This window comes from Meles meles, chromosome 1, assembly GCF_922984935.1.
Source record: "Meles meles chromosome 1, mMelMel3.1 paternal haplotype, whole genome shotgun sequence".
Classification (NCBI taxonomy): domain Eukaryota; kingdom Metazoa; phylum Chordata; class Mammalia; order Carnivora; family Mustelidae; genus Meles; species Meles meles.
Genome location: NC_060066.1, coordinates 191,809,824 through 191,825,446, shown reverse-complemented (window position 1 = coordinate 191,825,446; position 15,623 = coordinate 191,809,824). Strand labels below are relative to the sequence as shown.

Here is a 15,623-nt window from a genome sequence, read left to right as displayed (position 1 = left end):
TTCCGGGCAGGGGCATGGTGGTGTGACAGCAGGATTTGGGTGTGGATGGGCACCAGAGCAGCTTAGGACTGACAGCGTGTAAAGTGAGAGGTGGGCAGTGGTGCGAGCTGGGATGGGAGGTTGCGGGGGCAGCTTCGTGGACCTCATGTCTGAATGGAGCTTGGACATCAGGCCGCGGGTGACACGGGTGTGCGTGGTCTGAGTGGAGCTTGGCTGTGCTGCGGTAGGGACGCTACTGCAATATTCCAGTTAAACATGAGGATCTGAACTGGAGCAGTGGGAACCCGGAAGGGGAGCGGATGGATCTGAGCGGTTTCAGAGGCAGCGTTGGGGACAGCAGAGGAAAGCTAGATGCCTTGGGTGATGGGTGGGGCATGTCACCAGAACTGGGAACACAAGGAGGAGATGCAGGAGGGCAGGAGATGACAAAGTTAGTTTGGGACATTTGAACTTCAGGTGCCTGAGGGACACTGAAGGGCACTGCAGCAAGCATTTGGATGTGTGACCTGAAGCTAGGGGACAGCTCAGGACCAGGGAGGCACCTGCATGTGTGGGAGTTAAACCACAGAAAAGAGAGTATGTTCAAGTCCTGGAAATAACAGGCCTAGGACAGAACTTGGAATTCACCAAAGGGAGAGCAAGACCCTCCAGGGAGCTCTAGACCACTATCCACTCCTACCCCCCACCCCGCGTACTCCTGTCATCTTTTGGATGATTTCCGTTGTTGCTGATGCCTGAATTCTTAGTGTAGTCCCAAGTCTTCTGGAATCTTCACTGTGGAAGCCAAGCTGTGCCCTCTCCCTCGAGTGTCACCAGCGCCCCTGTTCTTGGAGGTGGGCTAGTGTCTCACTCTTGCAGTGAACACTTGGATGTTCATTACCCCCCGGTCCTTTGGCGGACCAGCAGGCTCAGCCTGAGAGCACAGGCGCGTGGGCCAGGAGGGAAGACAGGGACCAGGCAGGCCCTTCTCCCTGCGTAACTGACATTTTGGAGGAAGTTCTTGTTCAGGTGGCTTCTGTGTCTGGGTCCTGCCCCCTCTACCCCGCCGCTTTGCTGGGGCACCCAGACATCCTCCAGGAGGTGGTCCTGTAAATGTAATGTAAATTTACTGCTCCAGTAAATGGACACCCTGAGCTTTGTTAACGCAAGTCTGCCCTTGAGAAGCAGATTCACTCTGCAACCTGGGCCTCAGGCTGTGTGCCCCGGGACAGACCCTGCTGAAGGGAAACCGAGGCAGCGATTGCGACCATGGCATGTGAGCTGCGCCTTCTTACTTGAGCTCTGCAGCCTCCCTCAAGAAGGGCCACGGCTCTTCTGAGGTGACAGAAAGACACTGAGAGGCTTCCCCCTCCAAGGACTCCTCGGGAGGAAGCAGACCTGAGGGTGAGGGCAGGGAATGGGGCTGAGGGTGCCTTTAGGTACCCGCTCTCTTTAGCCTTGACTCCGGCAGTGATCTCCCGGTTCCAGCTGCTCAGCCTCATTGTCCCCCACAGCCTCTAGTGAGGAGGAGCAGAAGGCAGCTTGGGTCCTCACATGCTGAGAAACGTAGCAGTCGGGACCTCGGGGAGTCCTGGACTCTCCCTGCCTCATCTGTTCCCGGGCTACGCTGGGGATCTCGTTGCCCTGGGGTGCCTTTCCCTTGGTCCCGGAAGGAACAGTAGGCGTAACCCGTGCTCGGTGAGCCTGCCCTGGGCTGCCTGGAGGAAGAGGCAGAGCGCTAAGGAGGCCCCTGTTCTCAGTGTGGGTCTGTCCTCGACATCTCGAGGCCGAGAGCTGCTTTGGTCTAAGAGCCATCTAGTTAAGTCAGGAGCATCAGAACAGTCAAGGGCAGGATGCAGTTAAACAACTTTGCCCAAACACTGAACGGGCTGAATAAGGATTTTCTAATCCCAGTTTGGTGCGGGATTCTCTTGGGTTGTGCGGATGATTCTGATCCTGGCTGCCATCCGCCATCACATAACACTTCCTGAGGTCACATTTGTTTTTCATATTTTCAATGTTGGAAAATGCCCCATAATTGTGCCATCTAGAGGGCGAGGTCCCCACGAAGGAATAGTGACAAAACACATAGACCTGTAAGGCTGGTTCGAGATCACGTGAACCTAAGCAGGAGAGGAGCCACGGGCAGTGGCTAACGAAGCCACTGTCCCTAGAATCTCTGGAGAGTCACTGGGGCTCAGGGAACCCCGCTGTGGTGCCAGGTGACAATTGGGACACAAAGGGGAAAGGACTCCTTCCTTCATTAGAACGTGGCTTGGCTTCAGTTCTTTGGGGAATTCACGGGGCACAGAGGAGCTTCTGTATATTTAGAGGAGTGGAAATGAGCGGGAGGGTCAAGGGCGGGTGCGGTGGTGGTGTTGGTGGTGAGCTGCTGCTCTGAAACCCTCCTGGCACGCTTCATTGGGAAAGCGGGTGGGCAGGGCAGGAAGATGCCTCCCCCGTCTCAGACAGCACCTGATAAGGAAAGGCTCGTTCCTGACCATACCTGTTGGCCCCCGATGCAACCCCACTCCTGAAGTGGCCTGGAAGTAGATGGAGGAGGTGGGACTAGGCAGGCCGGGGGTCAGGCTAAGCCCTTCTGGCACACCCTGGGCCTGCTCTGTCCAGGGACTCCGTTGAGCAACTAATATCCTAAGAAAACCAGGCGCTTGGGATGGATCTGAGCGACTCGGAAATAAAAAAGGAATGAAGTTTGGCCACCAGGAGGCTCAGAGGTCAAGTTCCAATTCTAAAAACCGAGCAGGCCTTTTTGGTTCACAGTTTACTCATCAGTGCCTGACTTCACTTTGTCTGGCTTTATTTTCACTTCCTTATCCTTTATTATTTTCATTTTGTTTCATTTTCATATTTTCCTTTTTTGGTGATTATTTCATTTTTTGGGTAGTTAAATCCTATTTTGGGATGAAGTGGCCTGATAAATTAATGAATTATACTGATTAAACTGTAAGAAAAAACAAACTTGTTTTGGGCTCTTCTGGCATGTCTCTCGTGACCCTCAAAGCGTGGAGGACAGGGCGAGGGGGAATCGGGATCCATAATGAGGCTGCATGATCTCACGGCCCTTGTGCTGGGCTGACATCTTTCTTTCACTGTTCTCCAAAGTTCTTCGCACACTGGGGGACATACAAACTCAGGAGTCATTGACTTTTGTCCATAACAGGTGGCCCCTTGGTCTGCGGGCCTCCTCTATACACCTGCTTTCATGTTCCCCTGGGATCTCTGTGCTGGGAAATCTGAGGCACCTGGGGCCCAAATAACACAAGGATGAGTATGGATGAAAAGACTTTTTTTTTTTTTTAAGATTTTATTTATTTATTTGAAAGAGAGACAGTGAGAGAGAGCATGTGAGGGAAGAAGGTCAGAGGGAGAAGCAGACTCCCCGTGGAGCTGGGAGCCCGATGCAGGACTCGATCCCGGGACTCTGGGATCATGACCTGAGCCAAAGGCAGTCTCGCCCAACCAACTGAGCCACCCAGGCGCCTGGGTATGGATGAAAAGAAAGGAAGGTTTCCCAGGGTTCTGAATTTTACCTGGCCCCTCTGAGTTGCCTCCCAGTTTGGGAAGAGAGCTGACACACTTTTAACGCAAGGAAGGGAGAGCTGGAGGGTCTTTATGGGGATTCTTTCTCCTCCTTCCTCCACCCACCTCTTCTGGTAACGTCCAGGAGACTCTGGCTCAAGACTGAAGTTTCCTAATCAACTTTGACTCTTTGTTTTTACTGAGTGAGACATAGGCAACTTTTCTTCTTTTCAACTCTGCTGTCCTTGAATGCTGGGTGTAAACTGGTGGGGGGTGGGGAGAGAGTGATACTTCAGATTTTTCCATGGCTTTGGTCGGAATCCACTGGAAACCATTTCTTTCTGTAGGAGTCAGAATCTCGAGTGTTAGGTTGTAGTAGCAGTTGGGACACCCTGATATTCTGCGTATCTTGGGACAAAGATGAGATCTAGAGGTGAATTAGTCATTGTCCCCCTGGAAGAGAAGTTCTAGGTCTTGTGGACATGCTTTCATGTGACTTCTTTCTGGCAGTTGCTCCTACAGTGACCAGATCCACCGGGCTTGTCTTCTTGGAAGATGGGACAGAGGGTACAGACATCTTATTGCTGTGCTCTTGCTTTTCGCAGAGCCCAGAGGTCAGTTACAAATGTCAGTTGCAGCCTGGGCTCAGGTTCGTGACTCATCCGAGGCCACGCCACTAGTTCCATAGGAAAGCCCAGATTCCCAGCCCCACAGTCTGGCTCCCAGGCTTGCACTCTTGGCCATGCTCCACCAGCAGGTCCTTCGAAGGCCTGTTCCTGTTGTGCCTGAGCCATTCACCCATATCATCCCTCCCTGCCCGCCAACAGCCCCCACCTCCTGGGTGTGCCCCTGCAATCACGGAGGACCTCCACTCCCGGCTGGCGGCAGTCCTGTCGTCTCCCCGGGTGGCTCAGACGACCACAAGATGGCCATGCAGTCTTTGACTGCTCTAGCTCAGCCACGTTTGTCCTTGAACCTGCCACCTCTGATATCATGAATGCAACTAATCTCTCTTCTGAGCTCAGATCTGCACAACTAGTTTCTTGGCATCTCCTCTGCGACTCAGCAGGTCCACAGTCATTCCCCCTGAGCTTGCTGTAGCCTCTAACCTCTTCCTTTTCCATTGCAGTCAAGATGGCATCATCCATGCAAGGTGCTCAAGTCGGACAAGGTTTACAAGCATCTGCTGTGTGAGAGGATCTGAAGGAGAGGCCTGGCGGGAGCGGGCATGGCTGTGGGAGGACATGGTGGTGGGGCGTGCTATTAGCAAGATAGGTAGTGAGAACTGGTGCGGTGTTGGTTCCCACAGGTGGTTGGGTGATTACATTGTGGTGCAAGGGAGAGAAATGGCGTTCAACAGATCTTTGGTTCCGGGAGGAGTCAGGATCCCTGTCCCTCTGAGATACGCTCTGCGATTAGTAAAGGAATCTCTCTCTCCTGTGTCTCAGGAGTTTTTCAAACCGCTGTTTCTGTGCTGTATCTCTGTGGGCTGTTTGTGTGCAGGGACTCCGTTTTCCCTCATCCTCCTGGCTTTGCCAGAGATTTTTAAAGTTCAGGTGTTAAGTCCCGCTGATGGTAAGAACTTGTGAAATTTGGCCCCCTGGTTTTCAAAGCAAAGTGTTACGGGGATTCATCTTCCCTGTGTGTTCTCCACAGTGAGATTGCCTGGTTCTTTGCCCTCTCCATGCCTGTAGGTCCCTACGTCCCCTGGACAGGCCCCGGGGTCTGTTTGGCTCCTGCCTGCCTCTCCTCCCTTCCTACCCTCTTCCATGTGGCCTCTTCTCTGCATTCAGCCGTGGAGAGTCTGTTCTGCCTGTCTCGGGTCATTTTCTGGGTTGTTTACACTGAGGTGTTTTCTCATTGTGCCCACGGGATGAGATGAGTCCAGGAGCCTCCTACCCCGTCATCTTCCCTGGAAGTCCTCTCTCAGGTCTCAATTTAAAAACCACAAACTCCCTGCCCACTCTCCCTCAGAACACTAACCCCGTCTTTAATTACATGTTTATTTCTTAGTGTCTGTGATGGACGCTGCTGGTTGCTTCCCTCCCTCGTAAGAGAACAGAGAATGGCAGTGTTTGTCTAAGTAACTTTTCCTTCGAGGAAGCCCACATGCCTCAGGGCTTCCCCTGCTCAGGTTGCAACCGGGGCTTGCTTGGTGCGAGGATAATCCCATTCTCCCTGCCCGTTCTCCAAGAACACAAGCAGTGACGCAGTGATGACATTCCTGTGGTAACAGGGATTGGATGACCGGAAACGGGTGACCCAATTGTGCCCATGAAATAGAAGGTGGAGGGGCGGGACTAGAAAACTCGTTTCTGAACTTTACTGCCTCAAGAAGGCCTGCCTGGAGCCACAAGCCCGGAGCTGAGGGCACCCCAGAGAAATGGAGCTGGAGATACTAGTTAAGTCGTGGCCCACTCAGCTGCTGGACTTTGTCACATGAGCCAATGCCTTTGGCAAACCCAGTTTGAGCCGGGTTCCCCCTTTCTGAGGTGGAGAGAAATGCACCCAAGATCTTTAGTGTCCAGGCCCCCCTCTCCTCTCTGTCACCTCCTTCCTGTCTTCATATCCCTTCCTACCCAGTTTAGGTGCCATATTCGTAATTTCAACCCTCTTACCTATAGCTTGGCACTCTTACTGCTGTCTTCTATCACATCTGCCTGGCATGACATCAGTCATCGAAGAATCCAACAACGCAACCTCTCTATTGCCAGCGTTCATGCTATTAACTTTTGCTCGAAGAAAATAAAAGCAATATCAACAAGAAAGATTGGTGCCACAATGAGTTCATGGTCAGTTAGGTCCTGAACACTGTCCAGTAATCGTCCTATGAGGTTGTTCCTGGTAGCAATTGGATGACGAAATATTTTATAATCAAAGTGTCCAATAGAGGGGATTAGGGTACAAATTATATACCAGCAGGCAACAGAAAACTAAGCAGCCATTTAAAATGGTGACCAAAGTACACACACATAACTGCATGTAAAAATGCCCACGATGAACCGTTAGCAACAATGTTACAAAAGTGGGTGTAGGCACGAGAACATTCCGAAAAGATCCATTGTAAAATGTTACCATGGTAGTCTCAGGCTGCTGGAATTATAGACTTTTCTGGTGTTCTTTTGTGATTTTTATACAATGTTCAGTATTAATAAAATACCAGTGCTATTATCACCACGATTTTTGAAAATGGTTCATTTTCTTGCAGTTCTTTTTTCATAAAATTAATAAAAACTTCCTTATGATTATTTTGTTGGGTTTTTTGCAACCTTCGTTTTTTTTTTCTTTTGTTACCTCGATTTACGATGGCATCAGGGGAGTGAATTCCAGCTCCTGTTATTGGTGTGTTTCTACTTCTATTTGCATCTCTTCTCTTCTGCTCCATGAAAGTGGCTGCTCATCGGGTGAGTAGTTAACATAGGCTACATCTTCGTGAGTCGTGTCCTTTAGCTTTGTAAAATGAGCTTCTTTGGGCCTGAATTCTGACTTGTCTGATGCCAAGACAGAGCTCTCATAGGTTCTTGTTTGCATATGTCTGCTGCTCCTTTGTTTATTCCTTTGTTGTCCCCCCTGCTTTGAAACACTAACTGTAAGAACTGTAGCAACTACATTTGTTTACTTTAGCTCTAAGCCATGCATCCATGTACTCCGGGACCCCCCGTGTGGCCATGAGAGCTCGTTCCCCTCCCCGGCTCTTCTATAGGTCCAGTTTACGGAATGTGTAATTGTCTCAAACCATGCAGAAGACATGCTTGTTCCTTTGGTTTTAGCTGTTTTGATTTACTTTATTTCAGATATGCCACAGAGTTGAATCTTACTTGTGAACTAATCTGAAGCTATTTAACAAGTGCGTTAAACCTAATTACATTTAGTGATACAATGGCTGTTTGTTTTCGGATCTGTCATAGTGTATCATGTTTGTGTATTTATCATATTTACTGGTTCTTTCACAATGTGATATTTTGGGGCCTTTTAAAATGTGTATTGATATTTAGCAAAATTTGTATTTTTATTCTAATAATTTCCTTTAGACTGATACATTTATGGAATGCTCTTAGTCCTCTTTTTCACTACTGAGGTTCTTATTATTTTATTAGCTTTATATTAGTGGTTCTCAATGGAGGGGAGGGAAGGGGTGTGTGTGTGTGTGTGTGTGTATCATTTTTCTTCCCAGAAGACACGTGGCAATATCTGAAAACATTTTTGGTTGTCACTGCTGGAGGAGGGGAGGAGGAGTGCTATTGGCATCTAGTGGGGAGAAGTCAGGGGTGTTTCTAAACGTTCTATAGCACACAGCACAGTCAACTGCTACAGCAAAAAGTATCTAGCCCCCAATGTCAATGGTGCCGAGTTTGAGAAATCCTTCTTTAAGTGATCTTTTGACTCCCACCAATTCTCTCTGTGGCCAGCAATGGGTTCATTTTACTTCCCCCTTTCCTCTCCTTTCTCTTCTCATTAAAAAACTTATGTCCTCTTTGTCACACACATGACATTCACATACTATTCTTCCATCTTTGTCTTCTTCATCTTTGATTTCAATATAATCCGTTCTCAATACCAGTCTTCTTGCTGAAGTTTCCAGTGGGTTGGATGGAATCTGTCGTTTCATCAGTAGTAGATATTTACTCCTGAGTAAAATATTCCCGAGTTCTTCAACATTTAATACTGTGTTTCATAGTCTTGATGCTTAACAATTACTGCATATGTAACGGTTGTCTTATATTTTCCCTTCAGTTTGTTGAAAATATCACATCACTCCTGTTTGGCTTTGTGTGTTGCTATTAGGAAATCTGATGATTTCTTTTCTTGCAATGGACTTGATTTTTAACTTGGAGGCCCCGAGAATGATTTCTTTTTCTTTAAAATATAGTCTTACTGGGGTATGTCCCAGATTTGGCCATTCCAAGATAATTTTCCCAGGAACACAGAATTTCTTTTAGTTCTAGAAATTTTTCTGAAAGTATAACTTTAAATATTAATTCGATACCATTCATTTAGGTTTCCTTCTTCAGGGAATTTACTGCCCATAAATCGGTTTATCTTTGCCTGTTCTGTGTCTCACTTTCTTATCCTTTTTACTCCTTTATTTGATTTTTGTTTCCTTAAATGTTTTTGTTTTCTTCCTATATGCCCTTGCAATATAATTTTTTCCTGAATCTGTTGTCCCCTGGATACTTTGCAGTTTGGTCTTAATTTCTAAGATATGTCTGTCCTTTTTTTTGAAAGCTCTCATTTCACATCTTCCTTTTGGATGTTGATTTGCATTCCATGTTTTGGAACCCCGATGTGTGTTGTACTTTTTTACAATTGCCTCTTTAATTGTATTTAGTTAATGTTTGAATGTTTTTTATTAATTAATAAAATAAAATTTTAATTTTATTTATTTGACAGAGATCACAAGCAGGCAGAGAGGCAGGCAGAGAGAGAGGGGGAAGCAGGCTCCCCGCTGAGCAGAGAGCCCGATGCGGGGCTCCATCCCAGGACCCTGGAATCAAGACCTGAGCGGAAGGCAGAGGCTTTAACCCACTGAGCCACCCAGGCGCCCCTTAATTTTTTTGATTTGAGGCTAAATACTCAATCTTGTTGGTTTGTTTATGTCATCTCTACACACATTGTGGAGCTTGAACTCACCATCTCAAGCTGAAGAGTCACATGCTCTTCTGAATGAGCCAGCCGGGTGCCTCAGTGTTGGAATGCTTTTGTAAAAAATTTTCCTCTCCTTTGCTTTTTTGGGGGGGGGGTGGTGGTAGTATTTTCATCAGCCAAATATTTTACTCATTTTCTGTTTTCCTCCTAGTTTTACTGAGATATAATTAATACATAACACTGTATTGATTTAAAGCATAGAACATGATTTGATAAATGTATATATTGTGACATGATCACCACATAGGCTTAGTTAACATCTATTACCTCACATAATTCCACTTTTTTTTCTTGTGATGAGAATATTTTTTTTAAAGATTTTCTTTATTTGACAGACAGAGATCACAAGTAGGCGGAGAGGCAGCCAGAGAGAGAGAGAGGAGGAAGCAGGCTCCCTGCCGAGCAGAGCGCCCGATGTGGGGCTCGATCCCAGGACCCTGGGACCATGTCCTGAGCCGAAGGCAGAGTCTTTAACCCCCTGAGCCACCCAGGCACCCATGATGAGAACTTTTAAGATCTATTCTCTTAGCAACTTAAAAAAAAAAAATCTAATACAGTACTGTGAACTACAGACACCATGCTGTGCATTAAATCTCTAGAACTTATTTCTCCTACAACTTGAAGTTTACATCTTTTGCCCACCTTTACCCATTTCTCCTGCCCATCACCCTCGCCTCTGGCAACCACCAATCTATTCTGTGTACCTGTGAGTTCTGTTGTGTAAGATTTCACACGTAAATGAGAACACACAGTACTTGTCTTTCTCTGCGTGACTTATTTCACTTCATATAATGTCCTCAAGGCCCATCCATGTTGTTGCACATGTCAGGATTTCCTTCTCTTTTTTTGTGGCTCAATACTATTACTGTGTGTGTGTGTGTGTGTGTGTGTGTGTGTGTGTGTGTGTCTTTATCCAGTCATCCTTCGATGGACACTTAGATTGCTTTCATGTCTTGGCTGTTGTAAACAATGCTGCAATGAACAAGCGGCTACAGCGAACTCTTTAAAATAGTGATTTTGTTCTCTCTATGAATATGACACCTTATATAAGTGGAATCATACTGTATTTGTCCTGTAACGGGTTCGTTTCACTTAGCATAATGTTCTCGAGGTTCCTCTATGTGGCAGCGTGTGTCAAGATTTCCTCTTAAGGCTACGATGCTGTACACATACAGCACACCTTGCGCGCCTGCTCTCCTGTCAGTTGACATCTGGGCTGTTTCCACCCGCAGGCTGTCACCGTATGCTGCTGTGAACACGCGTGTACATATATCTTTGGGACCCTGCTCTCCATTCTTTTGCATATACACTCCGAAGAGGAGGAATGGCTGGATCATACAAGCAGCCCATTTCCCCAGGAACCTCCATGCTGTTTCCCACAGCAGCTGTACTACTTCACATACACAGGCATTCCAGTTTCTCTGCATTCTCGCCAACACTTGGGTATTTTCTGGGTTTTTCACTGAACCTATGCTAATGGTTGTGAGGTGGCATCTCACTGTGGTTTTGATGGTATGCTTGATTGGATGAGTGACGTTTTGCAACTTTTCATGTGCTTGTTGGCCACCCGTATGTCTTCTTTAGAGAAATGTTTGTTCAAGTCCTTTGACTGTTTTTATTTTTTTTTTTTAAGATTTTATTTATTTATTTGAGAGAGAGAGACAGAGAGCATGAGAGGGGATAAGGTCAGAGGGAGAAGCAGACTCCGCATGGAGCTGGGAGCCCAATGTGGGACTTGATCCTGGGACTCCGGGATTGTGACCTGAGCCGAAGCTTTTGCCTAACCAACCGAGCCACCCATGTGCCCCCTTTGACTGTTATAAAATTAAGTTTTGAGGGGCGCCTGGGTGGCTCAGTCAACGTGAGGTATGTACTCTACTTAGTGTTAATTTTTGTCTATGGTAGATTTCCACATTTCCACATTTCCACTCTTGGCTTCTGGCCCCAAATATGTCTCTCCTCCCCTTCCCCAAGAAACATTTGCCCCAGCCATGAAAAAGACCATTAAAATGTAAGAAACCAATGCAAAAATTTATATTTTATTTGAATTCAAAAAATTTAAAATTGCTTTCAAATTCAGGAAAGTACCATAATGCAGGACCCCAGGGGAAGCCTCATATACAGAGACAGATAAATTAAATGTATATACTGCAGACAAGCCAAGAAGGTGTGTAGATTACATATTTACAGTACTTGATGTTTTCTGAAAACCATATTTATACATTTTATTACATTTACAAAAAAGGCTTCCACTACCGTTTACCTACAATAATGAAAAAAAAATTTACACCGTTTTTCTTTTTTTTTTTTTTTTGGTACTGTACAAACTTTGTATAATAAAAATATATCTCTGTACAAAAGATTTTTTTTTTTTACTTTTTTTTTTTTTTTTTTTTTTTTTTTACCCCTCATGGGATGACGGTGGGTATATGGTGTGGACGGAGAGTGAAAGGCCTAGTTTGCCCCGGTTCCTTCCAAGCCTCTGGAGGTGGTGTGAAAATGCCAGAGGTGGGCACAGGTGATGCATGGCAGACTGGGCGCCCCACCGGCATGTGCTCCTTGGGCGTCTCCTGGGACCCCACAAGGGGACACAGGGGAGGGGATGGAGGCAGGGCTGCAGGAGGAGTCCACTGTGTGGTCTGAGAGGAGCAAAGGATGGGGAAGGGAAGCAGCCAGAGAACTTCCTGCATTTGTTTCCAGGGAAAGAGAGAGATGAGCATGTGAGTGTGTGTGTGTCTGGGTGGGTCCTCTCCCGCCAAACCCAGGGATGCGGTGACCCAGAGCAAATGTGGGCGGCTGTGGGATCCTGCCATTTGGGGGTCCCAGTCCCATCTGCTGGAAACTGACCACCTCTCACTGTACTCTAGCCCCTCTTAACATTTGGCAAATCACTTCATTTGCTTAAGAACCGGGTGTCCCTGCCACTCCACTCCCTTGTGTTTCTATTTGTTATTTCACTTATGTGATATGAATATCTTAGGCCAGCATGTCACACGTGCACAGGTGCTTAAGCCCAGGGGTGGCCTTCCCAAGGACAGAGAAAATGGCTCTAAATGCCACCGTTTGATCCCTAAACTTGCTAGTGTCCCAACAATACGTATATGGAATTCAGTAATGACCCAAGCACGATGGAACTCAAAATGAATCAAGTCTACTTGCAAGGAACTGGAGAGCATGTGACTTTCATTCAGTGCATTCTTTTGGTTCAGGAGTGCTCAGGTCCTCTGTCTGCTGCAGTGAGGGGCTGCAGGGGGCTGGGGGCCAGCACTGCCTCCAGGAGGCCTGCGTTCCGGGTCCTTTCCCTGACGCTGCCCAGCTGGAGAGAACAGAGCCCAGCGAGGACACACAGGTCCCCCGCCTGGCCCACTAACCCTGGCCACAGTTCTGCCACGGAGATGTACCTACTCCCCCCGTATCTGGTGCCCCGTTAGACCTGGGCATCCAGCGGCTGGGGTCTCAGACTTTGGAGTCAGACCCACTTGGGCTGGCATCCTGACTGCATGCTTACTGAGTGGCTTATGTCTCTTCACTCTTTCCAGGCTTCTGTTTTCTCATTTATAAGACAAGAATAACAATCCTTTATTTTGGGTGTTGTAAGGTCCAGAAATGATACACCGAAAGTGTCAGGCACAGAGAAGAAACTCAACACGTGGCAGTCGTTACTTTTTGGACATGGGGCTCGGCTTGCTGTCCTGTACCGGCCCCTTCCAGACGCCTGCAGACTCGGCTGCCTCCGTCCAGGCCACTGACTTCCTTCTTTTCTCCTTGTCAGTCGACAGCCACACTTGACCTTGCAATCAAGGCCAGGTTCCTGCCATCCTTCCCCCAACTCACCCTTCATTCCCACGGCTGCCCCGGATCCAAAATGACTTTTTAACTCTTTGAGTTCTCAATAGAACTCAGTAAAATTCTGTTGGAAAAAATAAACTACTTTCTAATGTACTTCTTCAGATGTTTTTCTGCCGTTGGGATCCTCCAATGAGAATGTCCATAGGCAGACAGCTGGTTTCTGCATGCTGGCCGCTGGCTAACACCTTGACTGTGTCCTCACACACGGGGCAGGCAGGGCGTGTTGGTTTCGGGTGTGGACGGAGCATCTTCCCTTTACCTCTTTTCCATGTTTGTGGGGAGCACGACATGGGGCATCTTTCATACAAGTTTCTCTTTCTTAAGCTTCTGTGTTCTCTTCCATACGACTCAAATGAAGGACAGGCGTGTGTGTTTGTGTGTGCTCAGGCCCATACACACACGGGCACACCCACAGGACGCTTTGCTATTTTAAATCCGTCAGCTTCCTTCATCCGTCTGCAGCGTCCCCGTTGGGGCCCAGTGGGAGTCTTCTCCGGGGTGGCGGGTGCAGATGGTGGCGGGGCGAGGGCCCGAGTCCCAGCAGTAGCAGACACAGGCAGAGAGACAGACGAAGATGGGCACCGGGCACGGTGCTCAGGGGGTGACTGCCTGTCCCCTGGAGAATGGGGGACAGACAAATCACACCCAAGATTGCAGACAGGAGAGGCAGGGCAGGGTGGGACAGGGAGCAGAGGCAAGTGAAAGAAAAGAGGCAAAGCAAGAAGGGATAAAGGGGAAAAAAGTAAATTAGCAGACTCGATCTCTGATCTCCCCGAGCTGAGGACAGGGTGTGGTGGGGAACATACACCGCAGGACACACATTCTCCCAATACTCTTTTTTTTCCCTGGCAGTATCAACTTCCCTATTAGGCACAAGAGATCCAGTGCTCAGGGGCCACCATGCTTTCAGGGGTGCAGGAAAATGGTTTAATTTTAATTTCTTTCAAAATTAGGAGGAAAAAATACGAATACAATAATAATGGGCATACAGTAATGTGTCCAGACTGGATTATAGTCATCTTTATAACAACACAGTTGTCAACTATCATGTTTAGTGTTTTTTTTTTTTTTTTTTTTTTAATGAGGAAAAGGCCCATGAGAGCCATACCATGGGCCTGCCCCCTGACTCCCTGACCCCACAGGTCTCCATGATTTTCCTACTTTGGTTTCAGCTGTTCTTGTTAGGCCTCATTTGAATTCATCACCTAATTATTCATTTTAAACGTGTGTGTGTGTGTGTGTGTGTGTGTGTGTGTGTGTGTTCAGGGTGGTTTTTCACACATGCCCTCACGGAGCCAAGAAACACTTTCTCTGTGTTTTTGTTGTGCTCCTGCTCTGGGCAGAGCATGGTGTGCCCCTCTCCAGAAAAGCCGGGCTGGGGAGCTGTGGCATGGTTGGAATATTCCAGAGCCCTGATGAGGGACGACACTGGGGGCTACTTAGATTTGGAGCCGCCAGCGACACATGACCCGGAGCTGCTACACTGTGCACAGGTGTGGGGACCCACTGGAGCTGGAGATGGGGAGCGGGGGCTGGGGAGGGGAGGTTACACAGATCAGGGGACATTCTGATTTCTCTCTTACACGGTTCAGTAATTCAGGTACTCCAGGTTCAGAGTCATTACGGATCACCCGTAAGGCCTGATTTATGTCATCAGAGGGGATTATTATCCTTTTTCCTTTTTGCTTTCTATTTGTAGGAGTTCTGAGTAGGAAAAAGTACAGAAGGATCATAAAGATGGAAACCTCTGAACTAAGTATGGAATTCTGGAATAATTTCTCCTTCTTTAAATGTTTGTTTCAGATGGATGTCAAAGGATGTGGGAAAACTCAGTAAGTTAATTATTTGTGTTCAATGGTTGCATTTGTATATTCTGAAAATAATTGGTATCTCTTTACATATAATTTATCTTAATACCTACAACTTTAAGCTCAGATTTAAGCCACAGAAATAATTTAGAGGAGAAACTGGACTCAAAGAAGGGCGGGGAGAACTGGAAACAGGCAGGGGTTGTGTCAACCATCCATTATGCTCTAGGTGATGGCTAATTCGACATGTCAACTCAACAAGGCTCTGGTCAAACACTAGTTTTTTTGGTCAAACACAGGTCTAGATGTTGTTGTGAAGGAACTTTTTAGGGGTGTTAACACTTAAATCAGTAGATTTTGAGTAAAACAGATTACCCACCCCATAGAGGTGGGCCTCATCCAATCAGTCAAAGGCCCGAGGAGAAAAGATTGAGAGGTCCCTGAAGAGAAAGGAATTCTGCCTCCAGATGGCCTTTGGATCCAGAAGAAATTAACCCCTGATGGAATATCTAGCTTGCAGGCCTGCCTTGTGGACTTCAGACTTTCTAGACCCATAATCATGCAAACCAATTCCTTAAACTAAATCTCTCCCCCCACGTCTGTCTCTATGCATACATACAATACATACACACACATACGTGTCCATCTATGGATGCGTATATGCACACGCGCACACATCCTCCCGCGCGGATGTGGGTATGCAGACGTCTGTGTGGAGATGTCTATGTGTGTATCGTGTGCCTTTGTGATGCATGTATTGTGTATCCACACAGGCACCTCTCTCCGGCGAGCCCTGGCTGG

The 15,623-nt window shown here is 47.3% G+C and overlaps 1 protein-coding gene across 1 annotated transcript in view; it reads right to left on the bottom strand.

Moving 5' to 3' along the window:
• Positions 1-11,618: 11,618 nt before the first annotated feature.
• LOC123925956 (CUB and sushi domain-containing protein 1-like) overlaps positions 11,619-15,623 on the bottom strand; it is an 89,982-nt gene continuing 85,977 nt past the window's right edge. The window contains exon 35 of the mRNA XM_045979636.1: positions 11,619-13,630. The gene's annotated coding sequence lies outside the window, so the exon portion shown is untranslated. The remainder of the gene's footprint in view (positions 13,631-15,623) is intronic.